Genomic DNA, 16,655 nt, shown 5'->3' with positions numbered 1-16,655 from the left:
TGGTAAACTCCAGAGGCGTAACTATAGAGGGTGCAGGGGATGCGGTTGCACCCGGGCCCAGGAGCCTTAGGGGGCCCATAAGGCCTCTCTTCTCCATATAGGGAGCCCAGTACTATGAATAATGCATTATAGTTGGGGGCCCTGTTACAGATTTTGCATTGGGGCCCAGAAGCTTCAAGTTTTGTCTGTGTGCAGCATGGTTTAGGTATGGGTACGGGTACAGATACAGATAGAGGGGGGGCCCCAGCTCACGTTTTGCATCAGGTCCCCTGAGCCTTTAGTTACGCCCCTGGTAAACTCCCATTCATAGTTTGAACTTTGCAATGTAAGTCATGACGCTACAACGCATGAATGGGTGTGCCAAAAAGTGACACCGTTTTTCTTTAAAGAATAGTAATACAAGCAATAGGCATAGGTTGATTAGAGGATAATGAACATAAAAAAATATATTGTTGTTTTTTCGTATTCTAGTGGTCTAGCTATAACTATTGATTCAATATTGTCACCTACAACTGAACACAGTCGGTTTAGACATGGTGCTGAATACCACATTCACATATTTAGCACGGTCCAGAAGATGCAATACAATATCTACTTCTGTGAAGGGGAGGGAGGTATGTATTGTAGTCTGCCTTTCAGATTCCCTAAGTTAAACTCATTGTGAAGCGTGCCCAGGGCAGTCGTTTGGCACCTTGCATGGACTGGCTTACACCTGCTTTGACTTCCGTCCAACTGAGTCTCATGCTCATGTTTGTATAGTACTGTTCTTTAGTTTAGCTACAGCAGGATTAATTACTTCAATCCTGTTTAATTTATCAAAGCAAGAGAACGTTTATGAAGCGGTCAGCGCTAAATTTCTTGAAAATATTAGATTGTAGCCACATCGTCTAATTAAAAGGTCTATTGGATTAATTTTAGTTCCATAGTTGTCTTCTTACTGAAATCCTTCGAATATGTTTCCATAAACGTGTATGACCTCATCTAGAAACTGATGTGTCCACCCTTAACTTAGCTTGAATTTCATTAAGGAGTCCAGCTTTCATGATATAAAAGGTGATATATTCTTGTAACATCTAGTAAAAAGCATAAACATATTTTAACATGGGAGCCTATGGGCAACAGATGGCCGATAGATGGCCTCCATTAGAGCCATAGATCACAGTCATCCAGTAAAATAATGTATATGTTAAAACTTTTTCAACATGGGGTGACTAATGGCTAATTAGAACTTTTGAGATTGGCCAGCTGGGATTGCTCATAACTCCTGCAGTCTCCTCCTCAGGTGCTGTTAAAGCTCATTCACACTGGCATATGAAAATACGGATCAAATAAGGATGCCCCATAAGGATTTTCTTGTTAACGATTTGTTCCTTCATTGTTTCTGTGTCGCGTCATTTTTTTGTTCCATATCATGTTTTGAGTTATCTAGTATTCATCTGTATTTCTTGCATTTTTTGTTAAAGAATATAAGAAGTTTTTTTTAATCTTAAATACCGTGTTTCCCCAAAAATAAGACAGTGTCTTATATTAATTTTTGCTCAAAAAGGTTTAACTTTTTTACATGTATAGCTGCCTGGACACTATTTAAATTGACTTTTTTTTTTATTAACTGTTAGCAGGGCTTAATTTTGGAGTAGGGCTTATATTTCAAGCATCCTCAAAAAGCCTGAAAAATCATTTTGCATCCTCAAAAATTCTGGAAAATCATGCTATGTCTTATTTTCAGGGAAACGGGGTAGTAACATAGTATGCTAGGCTGAAAAAAGACAAATATCCATCCAGATCAGCCTGTTCCTGCACCACCATGTTCATCCAAGGGAAGGCAAAAAAACCCCAATGAGGCAGAAGCCAATTTACCCCACCCTAGGGGAAAAAAATTCCTTCCCGACTCCATGATGGCAGTCAGGATAATCCCTGGATCAACACTCTTCAGAGAAGGTTCTTTCCAGACCCTAGTCTGGCAGTCAAAGGATCCCCTTATCAACAGCGCATTCTTACTATTTAATGTCTATATCCTGTAATATCACAGTGCATGAAGAAGACGTCTTAAACTCCTCTATTGATTTTGCTATCACCTCATCCTCAGGCAGAGAGTTCCAACTGTCTCACTGCTCTTACAGTAAAGAACCCCTTCTATGTTGTTGAGGTTGTCCCACATAAAGCAACTTATCCCTTATCTACGGGAGGTGATAAGTGTGTGATTGGTGGGGGTCTGATGACTGGGAGTGGAAATTCATCAGTACTTTGCACCTGTGCAATGCTCCTTCATTTAGCATTTGGGCTGTTTGCATTTGAGGTAGGTGGGGTTTATGCTCCAAATGGTGACTAAAATGATATTAATTGAGAGTACCATGACTTAAAGGGAACCTGTCACTTTGAACATGAAGATGGATGTGCAGGCGGCATGTTATAGATTAGGGGAAACTGAGTAGTTTGACATATAGTTCTGCAAAAAAATTGCAGTATACATTGTAATTGTTTTGTTTTAATTCCTTCACATTTTGGGTTTAGGAGTCAAGTGGGCGGTCCTACTTAGTGATTGACCGATAGCTCTATAAAAACAGAATTATACAGGAAGCCTGGCATTCTAAGTAGAACTGCCCACTGGACTCCTAAGCTCAGAGTAAAAAGGAATTTCAATGAATGAGTTACAAGTTGTACTGAGTCTTTTTAACAATCTGCTCAGTTCCTCCTTACATGAACCCTCAGATCGGACTGCATGTTCAACGTGATGGGTTTCTTTAAAGCACAGTACAACATAACAGATAGGCATTTCAGACAAAAACCGGAAACCTTTATGGATTATCTCACTAGCATCTGGAGATAAACCTCACGCTCACCCCCACAAATTACAGTGTATCTCCAAACATATGAACCTAATTAAGTGTAGAAGCCTCTATCCAAAAGAGAACAAGGTGTTATTTATTCACTGTAGGAAGGAAGAAAAATGTCCACCTACTCGGGTTATACACCTGGTAAGGTTAAACATATAGCAGTGGTCATGTTATTTACTGTGGAAGGAAGTTATCAAGGAAGTTGGGCTAGTTTTTATGGTGTAAAAAAAGTTGCACATTTTAGGAGACACCATTTGTACCCAAAAATGTAAAACTTTTTTATTTTATGCTAGGGATCAGACTTGATATGTTGGACCAATCTGCATTTTCACTCTCGTAGAGAAGAAGGTCTAGAGGCAGCAATACTCTGGTTCTTATCTGCCAGAGAGAAGAGGTTGTCAACTAGGACCCTGCCGGCCAGAAGCTAGATTTAATTTAAAGAAGTACTTACCCTGCCTCTGTAAAGGTGAAATAGAAGTATTAGGCCAATTGAGGGCCAGAGCGGGCTCAGATGCCACAATCGCTATGGACAGCCGTTTGTGAGTGGTTGAACAGCCAAGATTCAAGCTTATCTTCCATCTTGCTGACTGCTGGTGGGTGCAAGTGTCAGCTGTATGAAACATCGAGCACCCATTGCATATGGACCGGGTTTAGCTCCTGAACACATACAATATGTTCCCTGTGCTTATCCATTATACATATATAATGGATGTCACCATGGGTTTATTCGGTTTACTTTGGTAAATTGGTGGAAAAAAGTTGTAAATTATGGCGCACTCCATTTTTTGTACAAACATTTTGCACCTTTCTTGGCACTCAGTCAGTCTTTAAAAGTGCTGAGAAAAGTGGGTCTGGTTTCCTGGGAGGGGCACAGGTTACAACTTGTAGACAGATTTATTTCCAATAATACCAAAACATGCCACAAATTTGGGCATACATCTATGCCCGCTTATAACAGGCATAGTTTCCATTTTCTGACTTTAGGTGGTTCGCTTCTGAGTTACAGGGCTGCCCACTGTTATGGTGTTAGGGATTGGCTGTAAGCCTATATGGCTCTGTCACAAAGTCCATAATGAGCCAAATCTATCAAGAGGTAGATAGCTTTTAATACATTTGTCATAATCCACTTTAACAATCTGTGTGCTTTAGACTGGCCTATTATACGCCAATCTTAATAAATATAAACCTTGGTATTTTATGTGCCGATTCACAGAGCAGGACCGTTTATATGCTCCAATAGGACACACGGACATGGATTTTCATTGTGAGACAGTATAGTAACTCTTTGACTATTTGAAGGACCTCCGGTTTTGGAACAAAAAAATGTATCTTGGGACCAGAGGGGGAATATTGACTGCAATTGTTCTTCTCTGCCATCTCTCCGGTCCACCGGTTTCAGGTCCTGTTTTCAGCCATGTAGTATGACCGACACAACCTTCAGACTACCTAATCCCCACAGTGCATTGGTCATGTTGGACTACTAATGCACTATACCAGTTCTATGATTTGCAAGAGCTGCCCATGTGATCAGCACTAGCCAACAGGAGAGCAGTGCACAGTGTGCTTTAGGTAGTTGGAAAACTGATGCCACCATCTTGGACAACCAACAACAGGGGTCGAAAGTGGTGATTGGAGGGGCGGCAGAGAACAACTGCAAGTAATATACCATCCTACCCCTCCTATCCTGAGACAGAATTTTCTCCAGGAAACCAGAGGGTTGCTTTAGTACTTCACCATATACAGTAATACATAGTGCTAATGTCACAAAGCAGCTGGGACCAATTTTTCAGTGTTTTGGATTCGGGTTCAGGATGACACCACTTTGTGAGCTCTGGATCATGCCATGCACCTACCCGTGTACCCGTGTTTCACTCAGCCCCAGTCATCAAGAGTTAAACATCTCCCTACTGCTGTTTAACTGATGGACTTACTGATGGTTGATAGTCTAGGCAGCTAATCAGTAACCTTATTACAGTTGCCTAGCTCATGGACTGGCTGGGCCAATTGACAGCCCAGTCAGCAACTTTCTTATGATATATAAACCAACTCCTCCTTGCTGAGGGCGCCGGTTATACATCTAGTATTCTGGCCCTTCCAGAATTCTCAGCACACCTGTCTGTTGTTAGTCTTGTACTCTCAACCTATCTGTCTCGTGTCAGTTTTCAGTGTTCTGCATCCATCCAGTCCTTCTGTAGTTTATGGTCTGGTTCCCAGGTTCCTCTCTGACTTTGGACCTTGCCTCATACAAGCAGTGACGTCTTCCTTTTCGGCACGGGTGTTCTGCTTCGACATGGCTCCAGTTGGGGAGGTTCAGGGTGTTCTGTTCACATCTATACCCCTGTGGTTTGTCTGGTCCGGCATCTAGTTACTATTATTCTTTCTTATACATGCCTGTCCAGACTGTTCTGGTATCCTGCTCACCCCAGTTTTGTCAACAGTTTCGGACAATTGTCATAATGCTTCAGTGTTACAAATAGAGATAAGCGAGCACGCTCGGCTAAGGCAGTTACTCGAGCAAGCATCGCTCTTCTCAAGTAACTGCATACTGGTCCGAGCAGATTCGGGTGGGGCGGCGGGGGGGGGGGGGTTTGGGGGGGGGAGAGTGAGAGAGATCTCTCTCTCTCACCCCGCTCACCCCCGCCACCTGCCCGAATCTGCTCGGACCAGTATGCAGTTACTCGAGAAGAGCATTGCTCACTTGAGTAACTGCCTTAACCGAGCAGGCTCGCTCATCTCTAGTTACAAATATTTATGAGTCTACTTTAAAATTATACTGTATTTTCCTAGTTAGGAAGTTCATGAGTAGTTTGTAAACTCGCTCTTCTATAAAAGAGACCTGTGTATAATACGTATCAGATGCACCTTATTGAGCAGATTGAAGACAGATATTACTAAAACCATACCACATGATAACATTATGACAAATCAAGGGGGTAAAAAGTACTTCCATGGACCATAAAATGGACGCGCCTCCGAGTGGAAATAAAATCTTATAATAAATATTATTGCATTACACTTCGGAATAAACTCTGCAGTTGATGTATAGTATTTTGAAAACCTGACGTCCTTCTCTCCTGTTCGTTATCTTCCACAAGCTGGTCAGACTAAACTTTCCCAAATAAGGCATTACATTAGTGATGGTTAAGCTTCAGCAACCAGTGTGAAATATTAAACATTCCTATTCGTTTGGCTGGGAAGAAGTGCGTTCATTGTCCATCACTACTGGATTAAAAAGCCCTTGAACAACGCTTTATAATAGCTTATAAGGTTCATCATCTTTGATTTTAGCCATTAACAACCACATTAAAATGTTTTTTTTTCAGGCATTATTAACTTGGGTAGTCAGGTTTAGCAACATACTACTGCCAAAAACATCAGCGCTCTCTGGGACTTTTCCTGCATTTCTGTTCACAGGCTTATTGGAATTCTGGAGGAGGAATATTAGACAGACAAGATATTTAGGTACAGAGAGAACTGAGGACACTGAAGTTCATGCTTTATATTGGTATTAAAGGTTCTGAAAAGTTGGAGCTAAAATTGGGACTTCCTTTAACTTTCTATCAAGCGCAGATAAAACCGTCATAACATAATCCCGTTGTGGAAACATAACTAAACATAATAAAAAGCCAACAAACGGGCTTTAATATATTCTTAGAATTTGGACATAAAAGAGGTTCTTCCATCCTGGTTCATCATGGTGATGATTGGAATGCTCCTTTATACGCTGACGCCAGGGTGACTGGGAGTATGGAAACAAGTGAGCTGGTTGCACTGTGCTGTTTCCATAACGCGGAAGCTGTAGAAACAACGTAGCTTGATGGCCTATGCTGTTTCCGTAACTCCCTTTAGTCTCTATGAGACTAAATATGAGGAAACAAACCAGGAGAGTGCCCCACAAAATGGAATATGCGAAGAATCTAGGGCTCATCCAGTGTCTAGGGAGGAATACCACAAAAGTGGAGTCAATCTCCCATAACACCTACAGGTCCAGATAGGCTTTCCAAATACCAAAGTCAGGAATAGTTCCCTACCAACATATAGAGAACAATGTATAAGAATAGCGCCTTGTGTATTGCTGCAGGTAGAACAAATGTATGGTGGATAATAGCTCACCTGGTGCACGGTAGGTAAACCCTGGTAGGGAAATCCCACCTGCACTGAATATATCCTTTGTCCACAATCCGGGGCACCGGAGAGACAACTGGGGCAAGCGGAACTCATTGGGTAACCTAGGAGCTCAAGTAGACAGTCACCAGGGAAATGAAAAAGTTCAAACCTATGTGAAGGTTTATATTTTTTATTCGTCAATTGGCAGTGTGTGGTGCCAATATGCGTGGCAATTGACGAATAAAGAATAGAAGCCTTCACACAGGTTTTCATGATTGCACTTTATTGAAAGTGCTCCTAAGTCCAGAAGAGCATGGGATGAACTTTTGCACTTCCCTGGTGACTATTCCCTGCCAACATAACATCCACAATACGGAGAGCGCTAGTAGCCTCCAAGAATCCTCTGGATCTTGGTGGAGAATTGCATGCCTTGTTCTTTATATGTTGACCTTCCAATAAATCAATGGCCTCCATGCTCTTTGTCATCAGAATGTCTGAGTGCTCAAGACTTTACCAGTTTGGCAAATTCAGCTCAACTGAAAGGGAGTAGTGATTGGAATCTCTTACTACCCCCTGCACCATGTAGGTTCCACTCTGTGATACCCTGCCTGTATCGGGGCACACTTTATTGGTATATAACCCAAAAACGCTGAATTAAGTTATTTATTTTCTATCTTGTTACGCGTGATTAATTTAATTGGGATTGATGGAAACGGCATAAAACAGCTGGTTTGGATGATTCTTTACTCCCAACCACTCCTGGCCACTGCATACAGCCTGGACGGAGTTAGGGCTGGTCAGTTCTGTACATCGCTATGAGTTCCAGAACTGGATCTCATATCTGTTGGACATTTATAGCATATGGTGTGGCTACGTCATAAAAGTCTGATTATGTTTATACGCACCCAGTCTTTTTTTCTTGGTTAATCTATATTTTCAATAGCTTAAAAAATTAAACAAAATTGATGAATTCTACAGATTTTCTTGATGTATAAATATTTTTGATTTTTGTTCTCCTTTTGCCTGCTGGCAGTGACTGGTGTCAGCCAATAAGGTCATGTCTGTTTGAGCAGTATTAACTAGTCTCTATCCTTGAGTCATTCTTGGCAGACAGAACTGTTTATTTTAGTCCATCAATGTAGCATGTATTTTTCTAGCTGATAAAAATCAGAACTGTAAGAGAGACATCGTCCCATCCTAAAAAACATCCAATAAATTGTGGGGAAAGCATATTCTGATCTCTTGTCTAGGACAAAGTGCTAATCATTTGCAATGGATTGCATTACACTGTGCTATGTAATCTGAGCCAAAAAGATTATGCTCCAGGATAATAACATTTATGTACATAAATTGGAGCTATAATTTCATCTGTAGAATTAGGCTGCCTTCACATCTGCATTGGAACTTTCAGTCGGAGGTTCCAGCTCAGACCTGGCTCAAAATACCGGAAGAGAAAAAGGGCTGCATGCCGGGCAGCCGAGCGGAAACCGAGCGGACCCCATTATAGTCAATAGAGTCTCTTTGGCACTCTTTGGTTTCATCTCAAGACATACCTGTTTGGAGAGGGGATTCCCCTTTCCTGCTCCCCAAATGGAGCATGAAAACGGAATCCCCGCTGCAGATGTGAAGGCAGCCTTAGAAATGTTTTTTAACTGTCTGCTAAATGTCCACATATACACAATCTTTAAGTGGGCTTTAATAGAACAAAGTCTTTTAAACTAAAGTTCATAGGTTTAGGCCATTCACTCATGAGATCCAGATGTACATTTGTCTCGCGCCAGGCCATGTTTTTGTACATCGTCAATATCTTCTCCTCCTCCTGTAATGTTTGCTTTCTCAACATTCCTGCTTCTTTAGGATCTAATTTAAATACAAATACATAGAAATACTTTATGGCAGGGGCGTAACTATAGAGGATGCAGGGGATGCGGTTGCACCCGGGCCCAGGAGTCTTAGGGGGCCATAAGGCCTCTCTTCTCCATATAGGGAGCCCAGTACTATGAATAAGGCATTATAGTTGGGGGTCCTGTTATAGGTTTTGCATTGGGGCCCAGGAGCTTCAAGTTACCCTCTGCTTTAGGGTAAATTAAAGTGGTTCTCCCATGAAGACAACCCCTGACCATAAGCTGTACTAGGACATATAGAGCATTGTCACCCACCTTTCCAACCCAGGAGCTATCTCTACTAGCCAGAGAAGGAGGAGCCAATGCGATCTGCTAATTACTGAGGTAGAAGTCATTAGAGATATTTAAAATTGAAATGCAAACAGTTAAAAAAGTTTACATTTCCAGAGGGCAGAAAACTGTTTAAAACAAAGAAAAAAAAGTCATAATTTTCAGATGTCCCTCTGGTCTAGCATCACTGTTCTGGTTCTCATCGATACCATCTTGGAAGCTTCTGCAGTATGCTGCTTCTGTAAATTGGAAGCTGTAGAAACAATGTAGCGCAATGTGCTTCGCTGTTTCTATAACTCCTATTAATCTAAAATATAAGAAAACGCACCAGGACAGTGTCCCAAACTAATTGGTTTCATACTTTTTTGCAAAATGTCAGCGAATCGGCCCAAACCAAACTTCTCAAAAGTTCGCTCATCAGTAGTCATGTATTAAAGGTCTGAAAAGAGAAATGAAATCAGAAAGAACTTTACATATGGAATGTATCAACTAGGTGAGAGGTCTGTAATGTCTAAGATCTAAGTTGATACATGGAGGGTCTTTCTTCTCATAGAAGTAACATTACTCAGTTGTATGTTTGCTTTCTTACTCATCCCTAGAACTCTACTATCTTAAGGATTAAATAGGCTAAAAATATCCATCGTTAGTTGCTAAAATACACCGGACAAGAAAATACAAGTTTAGTTCCAAAAATGAGTGCGACTGATGAAGCTCTTAGAAAATAGATCAATCTTAAAGAAGACCTGTCATCTCTCCTGACATGTCTATTTTAGTAAATAGTTGTAGCCTTCATGAAATAACAAATCCGGAGCAGGATTCACCTCCTTCTCTCTTCCTCCGACTCTCTTTCACCCTCCTTGCCTCTCTTTGACTCTCTCCCCTTGGCTCCACCCCCGTTCTCCCATCACACTTTTCACTAACCAATCCCAACACTAGATAGGGGAGACTGACAGGTAGATGAGAAAGTTAGGAAGATTTTTGCCAAGTCCTGAAACATTAGTGAGAGACACCACTAGACACTTACCCTTGGTGACCCAGGCATGGCCAATACACATAACACACCAGACATCCAGACATACACATACATACATATGGACATGTAGACACTCTACAGGAGTTAGCTATGACATTGCGGTGGAACCCCAACTCTGGGACACTACATTGGCGCAGTTACTACAACACAGTACTGGTCTGAATAGTTGTGTTTTTAAAGTGCTCTTTGTATTGAAGTTCAGCATATTTGAGGGGTTGTATTGTTGTTCTGCCTGAGGAAGAACCCTGAGTAGGTTCTAAAGCTCGCTATAACATCATGTATTTTTGTTAGCCATTAAAAGGTACCATATCTACTTGGTCTCTCTTACTGAGAACAATCACATTTTAGTTGTCAACTATTAATGGCCTATCCTTAGTCAACTGTTTGCTAGGCTGGTCCATTAATGCATGGAGCTGATTCTCTGCAGGAAGCAAAGAGCTCCGTTCTCACTGCAGTGACCCAACTTGGTATTACAGGCAAAGCACCCACTGAAGTAAACGGCCTGTAATACCAAGCCTGGCCATTTTAGTGGGAATGGAGCTGTCTGCTTCCTGCAAACATCAGCTCAGTACATGAATGTACAGGCCTGGTGAATAGCTGATCAAAGGGGGTCCCAGATGTCAGATCTTCGATGATCTACTATTACTGGCCTATTCTAAGGCGTGCTTAGGAGCACATTTTTGCGCACCTGAGTGCTGTGTTTTTGCAGAATAAACTTAGTAAAACTTTTTTTACATGCACATTGGCATATTTTACTGACTGATAGGCCATCCATAGTTTGCAAGTGGGCAACCCCTTTAATAAAGTTTCTATTAGATAAGAATGTGATATAAAGGCCTCTTATTATATTATCCTGTTATCACTGTACAGCCCTGACACCCTTCAGGGTCGTTTTTTTCAATTTTTTTCAATTCTTTTGCAGATTTTAACTGCTGCTCATCGTTATTTTAAGCCTCGAAATATGCCATGTTTGCATTGATAATCTTCATCTTCATCATTATCATCATCTGACACAAAAGCAGACATAATAATGTCACAGATGCTGCTTTGGCTTTGATCTCCCGTTCAGTTTTAGATAAGTTGGCATTTTCTCAGGACAGCAGAATGTGGATTTAGGCGGTAAGACTAATGTTCAGTCGTTACTTGGCTTTTCTGGTCAGTTTTGGTGGCTGGTCTTTGAAGGAAATCATATTGTTGTAATATGGAATGTGATGGCCCAGGAATGCCATTGTCCTCACCCAAGTCTAAGCATTAAAACAACAGGTTTAATTCTCTTTATGATTTCAGGCAATCTCCCACATACTTGAGATGGGTAATGATTCCAGAGCAGTGAAGACACTTTATCTAATCTGCGTAATATAAAAGGCTCAGCATTTTGGGCGAACAGCTGTCAAAACAAAGATTATTATTTTTTACCAATGTCTTTCAAGCCAATGATCAGTGCCTGCCCGGTAGCTCCCTTGTGGATTCTCTTTGTCATTTCTGTTAACATCATCACATACCTTCTTCCGGTGGGTGGCGGTGACAATGGCCGGCTGTGTGAAGAAATCTTAATTAAATTGTTAATCCTGCTTCTTTTTTCACGCAGTTTTGTTTGGTAATGAGTGCGAAGTTCCCAGTCTTCTTCCCAAATCCTAAGTCTAATAACCCCCCATGCTAGATGATCATGAGATCTCACCACTCTCCGGTGGGACATACAACTCTTGACCCATTTACCCTTAGTCACCGTCAACTCTCATCCGCATCCTGTTTGGGATAATGCCTGTAGAAAGTTATATGACTTTCGTTCCAACTAAGTAATACGAATTTGTGTTTGTAACCTTTTACAATATGACGAGCTGCTAGGATGAATTACGAGATTCTTGACCTTTGCTCTTGGAACGTTGCTTTTAATTTGGTTAAACAAGTTCATTTGTGTCATTTTGGGAAAATGAATTCCTTCTTTACAAAGTAAAATAATGCCAGATTTCTTTCTGGAGATTTGGAAAGGAACAATTCACCCAGGTGTTGCTCAATACGATCTCCAAACACGCACATTCCGGAACTCTACAATACATGATTGTCGCATGGGAATACACATATTGATTGTTATGGACTATTTCCACAAGTAGACGTCAAGCTGTTGTTATACAGGGCTATACAGGCAATCTGTGATTCGACTGTAAATGAAATGAAGGTGGCAACTAGAAAAATAAAAAAATTGAAATTAGGAAAATTAAAAATGAATACAATTTAAAGGGGTTGCGCCAAAAATGACTTTTTTACCTATCCACATAATAATGTCACAGATGCTGGTTTGGCTTTGGTCTCACAGGATAGGTGAAAAAAGTCTGATCTGTGAGGAGCTCATGGCTGAGACCTCCACTGATCCCGAGAACTGAGGTCTCTTGGGTATTAGTGTACCTTGACGCCACCGGAAGCTAGGGGTTTGACAGGAGGAACGCCCCTGTCACACCCCTAGCTCCTGATAGGCTCAAGCACAAAGGTCCTAGCAGCACAGTGTGGGTTGATTTGTCTGTCTCTTGTCCCCCTATTCTTATCGCTGCACTGACATCAGAATGAATGGAGCAGCAGTCTTACATGAGCAGCACCACTCGGTTCATTTCACTGAGGCTCATGGAAATAGCTGAGTGTAAGCACTTGGCCATCTCCGGCAGTCCCATTGTAAATGAATGGAGCGGCACCGCACATGTGTAATCGCTACTCCATTCACATTCCCTCCTCCCTGTACGAGGCCCTCCCTGAAGCAACTCCTCAGTGAATATGAGGGAGTGACATGCGTATCCTGTTTTTGGGATCAGTGGGGAGTTTCAGGGGTGAGACCGCCAACGATAAGACTTATATCACCTATCCTGTGGATTGATTATAAAAGTCATTTTTGGTATAACCCCTTTTAGGCGCCCATCAAAAAAATAAAAATGAAGGTGCACATTAGACTAAAATTAATTTCAACCATAACAATGGGTGGAGTTTAGCAACAAACAATAGTTTTAACCAACAGATGGCACACTGTCATCATCTACAGCAAACCCGACCGTTTTCTGAAATTGTGTTCTAATACACAAGCAGTCAGTGAAAGATCTTCCATGTGACCAATCCTTTGTCCAGATTATATGTCCGCTGTCTGGTGTCATTGAACATGTGTGGCCAATTTCAATGACTAAAATGGCCAATATGGACTAAGATGTGTTTGACTTCTTCATGATTGCCCGTTCAACGGTTGCTCTACCATCCATCTATTTCCATGTCATGTATGGCCACATTTTAGTTGATATTGGCAGTTGCACTTGTTCAAGCTGGCCATACATTTTCAGTGAAACTGGCTGATGGACAAGTAATCTTTCTGGGAATTTTCTTTCAAAGATTATTTGTGGACAAACATTTAAAATGTGGCTTCTTTACAGATGATAATGGTCTGTCATCAGTTAGCTAAAACGATTATTCGTTGTTAACCCTTTCCAATCCAACTTGTATCCACATTTTCCTAGGGAGTTTACTCTTTTTCTGCCGTTATACAACAGCGCTATATGCTGGCTAAAGCCAGTACTGCATGAGGTGACACATTGGATAGGCTCCGATGGCAGAGAGGCTGGCAATATAAAGTAAGAGAACCCTGACGGGCGTTTTCCAACATCGGAGCTGTACAGCCTTAAATCATAATGTCTTTAGACGTCAGACAGAGGATTGGAAAGGGTTAAATTTCACCCAATGACTGCTTTGGTGAAATCGTCCATGTTCATGACGTTGAGTTGACCTGGCAGAGGCATGTGCAGATGACTACATAGCAGCACACAGAGTGCCTGCAGCTTCAGACTTCAAAGCTGAAGGGACTCCATCTGCCTCCATACCATGCTTAGTTGGATTCTCTTAGGACTGTAATGCAGCCGAATCATGATGACTAAAGCTGAACTTTTTGTAGTCTTGTAGTCTTCACAGTATCCCATGGGTTTAGTGTATAGTCTTATAAATGAAAATGTATTTTAGCTAGTTATTGCTTCAGTGTATAATTTTAAGCAAATATTAGTCTTTCTTGGCACAATGAACATAATTTAAGTCTACTATTCATCATAAAATACAGTGAAACCTCTCCAGGAGACCGGCTTTTAGAGAAGACTACTATTAGCCAAAACAGATTTCCTGTGTCAGTTTTTGAGTTCCACAATATATTATACATATTGGCCCTACTTTTTGATACGATTTTGGGTAGTCGTGTAAAAAAGAATTGATTGTATAAAATGTTTACAGTGTTAGGAAATTGCCCGTATATTACAATATATGTCAATTGTAGACGGGCATTTATGTATCGTCTATTGTGACTTAAAGGGGTTGTCCCGCGAAAGCAAGTGGGGTTCAGCACTTCTGTATGGCCATATTAATGCACTTTGTAATGTACATCGTGCATTAATTATGAGCCATACAGAAGTTATTCACTTACCTGTTCCGTTGCTAGCGTCCTCGTCTCCATGGTGCCATCTAATTTCAGCGTCTAATCTCCCGATTAGACGCGCTTGCGCAGTCCGGTCTTCTCCCTTCTGAATGGGGCCGCTCGTGCTGGAGAGCTGCTCCTCGTAGCTCCGCCCCGTCACGTGTGCCGATTCCAGCCAATCAGGAGGCTGGAATCGGCAATGGAACGCACAGAGCCCACGGTGCACCATGGGAGAAGACCTGCGGTCCACCGTGGGTGAAGATCCCGGCAGCCATCTTCGCAAGGTAAGTAAGAAGTCACCGGAGCGCGGGGATTCGGGTAAGTACTATGCGGTTTTTTTTTAAACCCCTGCATCGGGTTTGTCTCGCGCCGAACGGGGGGGCTATTGAAAAAAAAACAAAAAAACGTTTCGGCGCGGGGCAACCCCTTTAAGTCTCATTCACATCTGTGCAAGGGCTCTGTCTGACTTCCAATGTTCAGCTCTGTCCTTGGGACCAAACAACAAAAAATACTGAAATCACCAGGATCCAGCACATGCCGGACGATCCAGCATCCCAACCAGCATTCTTGGAGATGACATAGCGCGGCATGCTGCACTATTGTATGTGGGATTTTCTGCCGAATGTGCGCTGAAGGCTCTGAATAGAATTCCGACGCAGATGTGAATGAGTCCTTAAGACCAATAGATGGCAGGAGCTATTCCAATTTGACACATATACTGTAGTACCTGTCATAGAATACCAGATTCTGTTGCATCAAAAACAGAAGGTCCTACTCTACCCTTCAGTATTTGAGATAGACCCTCTCTACTAACTGTGTTAGGATGTATTGGTTGTTACCGTGTTTCCCCTGAAAATAAGACAGTGTCTTATATTAATTTTTGTTCAAAATGGTTTAACTTTTTTACATGTATAGCTGCCTGGACACTATTTAAATTGACTTTTTAAATTAACTGTAAGCAGGCCTTAATTTTGGAGTAGGGCTTATATTTCAAGCACCCTCAAAAAGCCTGAAAAATCATTTTGCATCCTCAAAAATTCTGGAAACTCATGCTATGTCTTATTTTCAGGGTATGTCTTATTTTCAGGGAAACAGGGTATATATCACTACCATTTACCAGAAAGTATTGAATATTTGTTCTTTGTTTTAATGTGATTGAATGACCCTGGCAGTGGAAATATAGTGCAACATTTGTTGACATGAAACAGAAAGAGTTAATGAATATCGTCTATTCATTAACAAAATTGTTTCTTCTACAGTTTAAATAGAATATATAGTCCAATCATGTTCATTGGCATTTAAAGGGATTTTCTGGGAATTAACTATTGGTGATAGTTGCTTGGCGGGGTTTATTGCTCTGGACCCATGACTATCAGCTAAATGAAGGGGCTAACAGCACTTAGTGAGCACCTTAGCCTTGTTTCAGGCCTGAGTCATCCCATTCATTGGTCACCGGGCCTGTAAGCAGCTGCCTTTATTGTACCATCTAAATCTTAATGGGATAATTCCATAGCAAGGTTCTGAATGAGCTATCCTTCTACCCCCATGTATGAACATTTACTAGTCCCATAGAAAAGTCCAGGTAAGGACACAATTTAAGCCAATCAGGGGGCAGGTCTGACTCACACCCCCTTCACACCCACTGCAGGCCGGCCACGGGGAACTCCGGCTGCCGGGAGCAGGTGAGTATGTATATTTTTTTATTTTAACACTTTTCTGGATGAATTGCAGGGAAGGGCTTATATATTTAAGCCCTTCCCGACAATTCATCCTACACTCGCCCGCAGCGCATTGCTTTCAATGGAGCCGCTGTATTGCAGATTTTCGGGCGATTTTCGGGCACCGGTCACGCGATTTGCAGATGCGCATCCGTCATGCGATCCGCAAATCGCGCGAAAAAACGCCCGTCTGACTAAGGCCTAACCGCCACATACTGATTAATGCCACCATTACTGAATAAACACCACTGCAAAGATCAATATAACCAGCATATTGATGTCAAATAACACCCTCAGACCATGATTATATAATACTGTGATACTGCTGCTGAAAATAATCACTGAAGAAAGGCCAATATTACC

At 41.6% G+C, this 16,655-nt stretch overlaps 1 protein-coding gene across 4 annotated transcripts in view; it reads left to right on the top strand.

Annotated features, from left to right (window-relative positions):
* COL4A6 (collagen type IV alpha 6 chain) overlaps nucleotides 1-16,655 on the top strand; it is a 246,693-nt gene that overhangs the window by 37,260 nt on the left and 192,778 nt on the right. The window lies entirely within an intron of this gene.

The sequence above is a fragment of the Eleutherodactylus coqui genome, chromosome 10 (genome assembly GCF_035609145.1).
Source record: "Eleutherodactylus coqui strain aEleCoq1 chromosome 10, aEleCoq1.hap1, whole genome shotgun sequence".
NCBI classification, from domain to species: domain Eukaryota; kingdom Metazoa; phylum Chordata; class Amphibia; order Anura; family Eleutherodactylidae; genus Eleutherodactylus; species Eleutherodactylus coqui.
This window is presented reverse-complemented; position numbering and strand designations above follow the sequence as displayed.